The sequence below is a fragment of the Macadamia integrifolia genome, chromosome 10 (genome assembly GCF_013358625.1).
Source record: "Macadamia integrifolia cultivar HAES 741 chromosome 10, SCU_Mint_v3, whole genome shotgun sequence".
Lineage (NCBI taxonomy): Eukaryota > Viridiplantae > Streptophyta > Magnoliopsida > Proteales > Proteaceae > Macadamia > Macadamia integrifolia.
The window spans coordinates 32,858,462-32,865,676 of NC_056566.1; the positions used below are offsets into that span (position 1 = coordinate 32,858,462).

Genomic DNA, 7,215 nt, shown 5'->3' on the forward strand with positions numbered 1-7,215 from the left:
TTGTTTTTTCGATCAATAAGAAAATATCCTTCTTAATAGAACAAAGGCATTTTATCTTCATATCATAAAGTTCTTTTTTCCCCCCTGATAGCAAAAAACATGATTGAAAAATAGAAAATGCAAAAGCAACAGTTCATCCATTTGATTCTAGGGAAAAGAAGGTCTACATAATAAACTACTCATAGTTGTCATGGTGTCTAGGAAACCCAAAGCATTGGCGTGGGCTTGAAAACAAGGCAAAATCAACAAGGCAATCAAGGTGCCTGGATGCCTAGGCATCACCTTGACAACTATAAAACTACTTTTATATCTAAGATTTGTCTCTAGTTGCATAATTGCAGATCATCCCAATGATATTTCATGTGAGATGTCTGTGGTTGTGTTGCCTCCCTTTGCTGAGATCAGGTAAGGAGATTTGGTAAGAGAAACAAGATTGGTTTGGCAATATTGTTGGTAAAGAAATAGAAATCGTAACACTGTTGATGGAACTTATTGACATGGGACCTGCCATTGTGTTCCAATTATCGAGATTCTGCTTTAGTTAGATTACAGAGTCAAAGGAGAAAGAAGAATAATAGATAATAATAAATGGGTTTGGATAGATTTAAGATACGGAGAATATGATGGTTGGGCTTGAGAAACAAGAAATCTTCGGACTTTTAAGTTGGACACTACCTAAATCTAATTCAACTTTATTCAAACAAGAGACTCAATGGCTGTCTTTAAGAAAGAAAGATGCTGGGTTCTGAAGACCAAAAATTAAGGTGGGTCCCGCGTCATTATGAGGGTGGAAACCAGACAGTGAACTATTCAATATATGAAATGGAATATCATGTGATCCAAATATGAGGAAAAATTGTTTAAAAATCATTCGATTTTTGTAGTGAGAATGGTATCCTCGAGTGATGTAGATACGCATACTGGCCTCCATTATAGAAGAAGGAAGAAAGCAGCCCAGCCTTAGGCTGATCGAGCCAGCCCAAAGCTGGCCTAGTTTTTAGTACAGATCTGGTTCAGTTTTCAGCATTAGAACCAGCGCATATTGGCCATTGGACCAACTAGATATCTACAGTATTTTGTCTTGTTTGATCCCTTCGAGAAGCCCAGCACCACAGCCTTCGATCCAGCTCAGCAGCAGCATCATAGAAGCTTCTTTTCTCTCCTGAGATCTCTCTTTGCTGCTGTATTTTTTCCTCTTGTGGTTTGTCTGGTCAACTACAGTTTTGAGTATCAAGTTAGCCTTGTAGAAGAGTCTAGTATTGTCCTTTATTATTGTCTTAGTGAGCAAGATATTGTTTTTTAGTTTCTTACTATGTTTTTGAGTCCCTGTCGTCTACTATATAAATAGGTGCTGTTGTAACACAAATTATAATCTATTAACAAATGCATTTGCAGCTTTGCTCTTGCTCCCTAATTCTAAGAAAGAATTGTTCAACTTTCCACAGCTGAGATAGTTGTGGGTGAGAGACCCAGGATTGTGAAAGTCCACCTCACCCACATCTATCCCTTTTGTGTTCTATTTTTTTTTCTTCTTTATTTAACCTTTGTGAGTGAGCGATTGAGAGTCTAATACTAACTGTTTGAAGACCTGAAGACCACCAATCGAAGGACCTTGAGAAGATCAACCAAGAGAAGAAATTGATACCAATCCTGTCAGGATTTTGAGACCAGATCAACCTTGGTGAGATCTCCCTATCCAGAAGTCCAATTCCAAAACCCTTGGTGGGTTTCTAGAGCCTCATAGGGGGATCCTTCAATCAGATTATCAGCCCCATCTGGGCCTCCACCTGTCAGCCGTAGCTTTTCTCCCTACAGTCCAGAAAACCCTAATTTCTGGGTTGGTTTCTGCTGTTGTGCTACTGCCTATACAGGTTTCTGTGGACCATAATTGGAGGAGTTATTGACCTGATATCAAGCATCACTCGACCTGGTTTGTTGGTCCTTTGGACCCCACTTTGTGAGTTCTCAAACTCTTCTCATTTCAGCCAGTTTTTCAGATTTGTGTTGTTCATCTTGGATCCTAGATCTGTAACCTTAATCTGAATTTGGTTTGGAGTTTATGTATTATCTGGGGTTATTTTCCTAGGTGAATAATCTTACATCATTGAGAAGTTTTCATTACTTTGCAGCTGCTAATAGACAAACTTGTGGGAGTAATGTGCTGTGGGTTTAACTCCAACGGGGCAATCCCGGGTTCAAAAAACCCCGTTTGGGATGGCTATGGGCCAACATGAAGAATAGAAAACTCAAATCAAGGGAATAGTCGCAGAACAGTAAATACTCATAATTTTATAAGGGAGTGGTAACTTGGTAAATAAATTGAAGCTCAATGATTTTTTTTTGGTAGAAAATTGAAGCTTAATGATTACTAAGGTATAGAGAAAGAAGAGGATAGAAGAGGGATTATAATTAAAGAGGGGAGTTAGACTTCAAATAAACTTAAGATCAGAGACAAGGAAGAGGGGGAGGGGTAACATTGGAAAACAAAATATAAGGGAAGATTAAAGGTAACAACTAGTTGGGACTTGGGATAAGGATGAGTTTTTGAAAGACAACAACTGAAAGGTTGTTTCAACCCTGCATTGGGCAGAGAAGGGGACAGAGAGGGGCAGAGGAGTAGACCCAGTTCTCTTGACAGAACTCTTCTCATTCGAAGGTCATCCAATCTGAAAATTTGGAAATGGAAGCCAAACCCCAAGGCCTCTCAAAAGCAATATGCTACCTGCTGGAAGAACAAGCATGATGTAGATGCACATTATGGAAGGAACTATGAGAGGAAGAAGGATCCAGCCTTAGTCCACTTGAGTGGATAGGGTCCAGCCAAGAAGCCAGCCGAACCCCTACTTAGTCCACCTGAGTGGCTAAGTATAAATAAGGGCCAATTGGGCCCATCGGGTAGGGGGATAATTAGTAATTGTTTTTAATTAATTAGTGGGCCCATTGGGCCCATCGAGTCCAAATTGTCTTAGGACTCTATTTGTTTTCCACATAAGTTTATTATTCCTAATCCAATTTTGAATTCCTAGTTGTAGTAGGAGTGTCTAGTCCTATTGGGAAACTAGCTCCTAGTAGTAGTTTGATTGCCATTTGCCCTCTATAAATAGAGGAGCCTATGTACTCTTATTTTCAGATTTGAATAAAGGAAATTGCAGTCATTATGTTAGAACAACTGATATAGTTGTGGGTGAGAAGTCCTGGCCGAGACAGCCACTCCTCCCCCGCATTCCCTTACCTCTCCTCTTATTTTCTGCAGTTAAAATTCTGTTTCTGTTCACTGATTACAGCAGCTATTAATCGCACAGAATTCAGACCTGTCCTTGCAAGATCGATCATCAAGAACTGCCCATTCTTGAACCAATTGATCTCCCCTACTGTATACGTTTGAGGCCTGATCTGTAAGGCCTTTTTGGGACTGGTTCTACTCTCCCAGAGGACCGGTCGATCTCTGTTGGAAGCCCCTCTGAAGTGTCTCACTGCTGGTTCTGCAGTTTCTTGATTTTTCTCTCTCCTAGGGCTGAAATCAAGAAACCTCATATCTTCAATTCCAGCAGTCAGAATTCTATCAGACTTACAGGTTTTTGTTGCCTTCAAGGGACCTCCATTCGACGAGGAGTACAGCTCCATTGGAGCTACACACAGCCAGCCGCACCTCTCTCTCTCTCTCTCCCAATCGCAGGTTTCTGTCTCCTCTCTTTGGGGACAGTTTTGGGTTGGATTTTTCTACTGTTTTCAGGTTCTATTCCTGGAGTATTGCTGCTGGTTGTTTCTGTGTTATTCCTCTGATTTTCTATCAGCTAACCTTAAGGCTATCGTGGGACGGTTAATTGTGTAATTGGGGTTAACATTGCGGGAGTTAGTAATCTTTCACCAACTTCTGCATTAAAGCATCAGAATAACTTAAAGGTCTGAAACTAGACCTAATGGTAAAGTATGGAGCAGGTCACTGTTTTGATTTGCTTCTTGCAGATTAGGGGTTGAACGGGTTTCAATTTCTCAAGTTACAAGATTTCATACCCCAACTTTCAGAAAGAGAGGAGAAGAAGAAAGGGAGATCGAAAGTCACTTGTGGCTTAGTGTAAGCATGGTTCAAGATCTCGGTCGAAAAGTTTCAACCGAAATTTTGAGGTATCGAGCCAGCCCGAGATGAGATGGAGATTCGAATTGACTTTGTAACTCGTTTTGACCATATTTCGGGCCAACTTGAGGATATTTTGACTATTTCGAATATTTTGATGTTATTTCATATGTTTCAACCTGAACCTAGTTGAACCACCTATTGTGGGATGTGTGGGATGTGAGCTGGTCTTCGTGGTTGGGCTGTGGCCTCCTTCCTCTTACTCTCATCTTTTCATCTCTTCCTTCCCCCTTTTTTTGTTTGTATGTTTTTCCTACATTGTTTTGTATGGATCTATGTAGCTGACTGATGTAGATAGGGCTGTCAAAATGAGGACTTGAACTAACCAAACCATGGTTCAGTTCTGTCCCAAGTCTGGACCTGGTTTAGTCCCGTCGAGCCAGCCTTGTTGGCCCAATTTTGCACCTATGCTGGTCCACTCCTGCAGCCATTGAACCAGCATAGCAGCCCCTTGAATAGTGCATATTTTACTTTCTTAATTGGTCTTTTAGAAGAGCCCAAGCAGCCATTGATCTAGCCTGTCCAGCAGCTTTCACAACTGGTGTTATTGTTCATGTGAACAATATATTTCTCAGCAAGTTTTTGTCTCCAAAAGGATCTTCTAGTGTATGCCAACTGTCCCATTTGATTTGGAAGGAAGAAGTCCAGGATAGTTCAAATCTCTCTATCAATTTCAGCAAGATAAGTTTCCATATTTGTTTTTCTTGGTTAGAAAATAGTATTATTTCTTAGGAGATATTAGATTAATAGGAGTTTTTATTTTTATATTTACTTGGTTAACAAGTAGTTCGTTGTTAGGAAAGTTTATGTTAGTTTCCTATTTTAATTACTTTCTAATTGTAAGTTGAACTCACTCCTTTATAAGGAGATGCTGTAATCAATTGAGAAGTTAATGAAGATTGAAGTTTATGAAAATTGAGTGTTTACTCATGGTTGAGATAGTTACCTTGAGGGGTGAGATACCCAATAGCTAAGGGGTGAGATGCCCATTCATTGATTCTTCTTCCTTCCCCCTTCTCAACCCCACCGTCGAATTCTCTTTCTTTTCTTAGTTTCCTTTTATTTGTTTTTTGTGAGAGAGTGTTTTAGTGATCAAAGCAAGCTTGTTGAAGCCTAGAAGCACCATCAAAAGACCAGTTTGAAGGCCTATAACTGCTGTTCTGCAGAACTTCCATAAAGTTTCCTTTTTCATTCTTCAAGCATAACTTCTAAACTAGCCATCAGCTGAAGCTCATATTTTGAAGGATATTTGGGCATCACACGAGGGTAATTTGCTCCAAATTTGAGATTCATCGCAAGCTGAAATCTCAAGATATCGAAAGTTGTCAAAAGTTTCCTAATTCATGTAAACAACATAACTCTCAATTCAACCATCGGAATTGGCTAATCTTTTTAGGGCTTGTTGATCCATCTAGGACCTTCATCTACTCTAAGTTTCAGCTCCATCTAAGCTACGGTTTGTAAGATCTCACATTTCTCCCTATTCCGCCAGATTTTTTCAAATCCTGTCTGGGATTAGGATCACTTGTGATTCTAGTCTTATTTTTGTTGTTGTTTGAGCTGGTCTTTGCTGGCCCAACCCCTCGTCTCCTTGTTGGGGGTCCCTCGTCGATGGTGCACCTCTTGTTGTTCGAGAGAGTGAACGGATTTTAAGAAGGGAATAGGTCCAAGGTTCGATATATTTAGATTTTTAGATTGGATTGAAGGTGCCACCTAGGGCTCGTACGTGTCTTTCGCAAAATAGGGGAAGTCTTCTGTCCTTGGAGAGAAGAGAGTTTGACTTGGTGGGTGGTTAAGGCATTTGGTCATTAAATCAAACAATTTAGGTAAGGTCAAGATTACGTGCTTGGAAGTTGATAGATGCCCAATGCTGTACGACGACGAGATGTCGATCTTTTTTTTTTTAATTTAAGTTATCCTTCTAAACTGTGCATAGTTTGCTTATTTATTTATGGTAACTATTTTTGTGATTAAGTGCATGCGTGTGACGTGTACATGTAGATGAAGAGGAAAAAGAATGGGGGTGGGGGTTGCCGGACCTGAATCGATATTTATAGCGACCCAAGCTACCTAATACCCTTATTAGGGATCAGGTCATCACGTTGTTCAGGATCTATATTAAAGTAGTAGAATGCATAATAGGGTCCTAAAAGAACGAAATAAAGCAAAACCTACATACCTCATCTATATTCCGGAAATGTAAGGATTACTTTTATCATTGTACATTTATTTGGAAGCTTCTAGTCTTCTTTGATGAGGTGGAGTGTGCCAAAATGTGAAAGTATGAAATTCATGGAGGCATGTCCTAATTGACATGAAATCCCTCGAGGTATAGTTTTTAACATGTTGGGGGGGTTTTCCAACCTAATTGTTTGATGATTGTGGATCCATTAACACCTCTGAGGTGTCTAAGGTAATCCCCGCATAAAAGATTCTTTTATGAGATTTGAGGCTTTGATGATAGAAGTAATCGAGCGATTCCATGGGATATATGATAATGAATGTTATGGCTTGGTTTTGTAAATAGATTCTTGGGCAACTTCTAGGCTAGGGTAGATGTTCATACTACTTTGAAAACAGATGCCGGTGTTACGACGACATATAAAAGGGTTTTGGAAAGCATGCTTATCTATGGTTAAATGAGCATTATAACGGCATAAAAAAAAAGTGAAAATCTAACATATCAATTTGGGCATTATAATAGCATAGATTTGGTAGATGGAGATTCTATTAATAAGAATTTAGGCGGCATAACAACATAAATGAGATAAGCGAAGAAACTATTTATAACAATTTAGGCATTATAATAGCATAAAGGGGATAAACAAGAATCTTATGCAAGCATTGTACACAGTATAACAGTGAGCATTTTACACAGTATAACAGTGCAAATATGATAAATGGATACCAACTTATGCTATTATGGTCATTATAATGGCATGCAAGGTTTATTATAGAAATAAATGGAAAGGGAAAGGGCAGGGATACTTGTATCGGCCCTAGGGCCTATTTAATTGACTTAGGCGGACTTCTGGCACTTCTGCTGCAATCTGGGCAGAGCCCCGGCGGGGGGGGGGGGG

At 39.7% G+C, this 7,215-nt stretch overlaps 1 protein-coding gene across 1 annotated transcript in view; it reads left to right on the plus strand.

The window, feature by feature from the left end:
• Window positions 1-7,215, plus strand: part of LOC122090709 (aspartic proteinase 36-like) — a 37,568-nt gene that overhangs the window by 2,846 nt on the left and 27,507 nt on the right. The gene's annotated exons all lie outside the window — the stretch shown is intronic.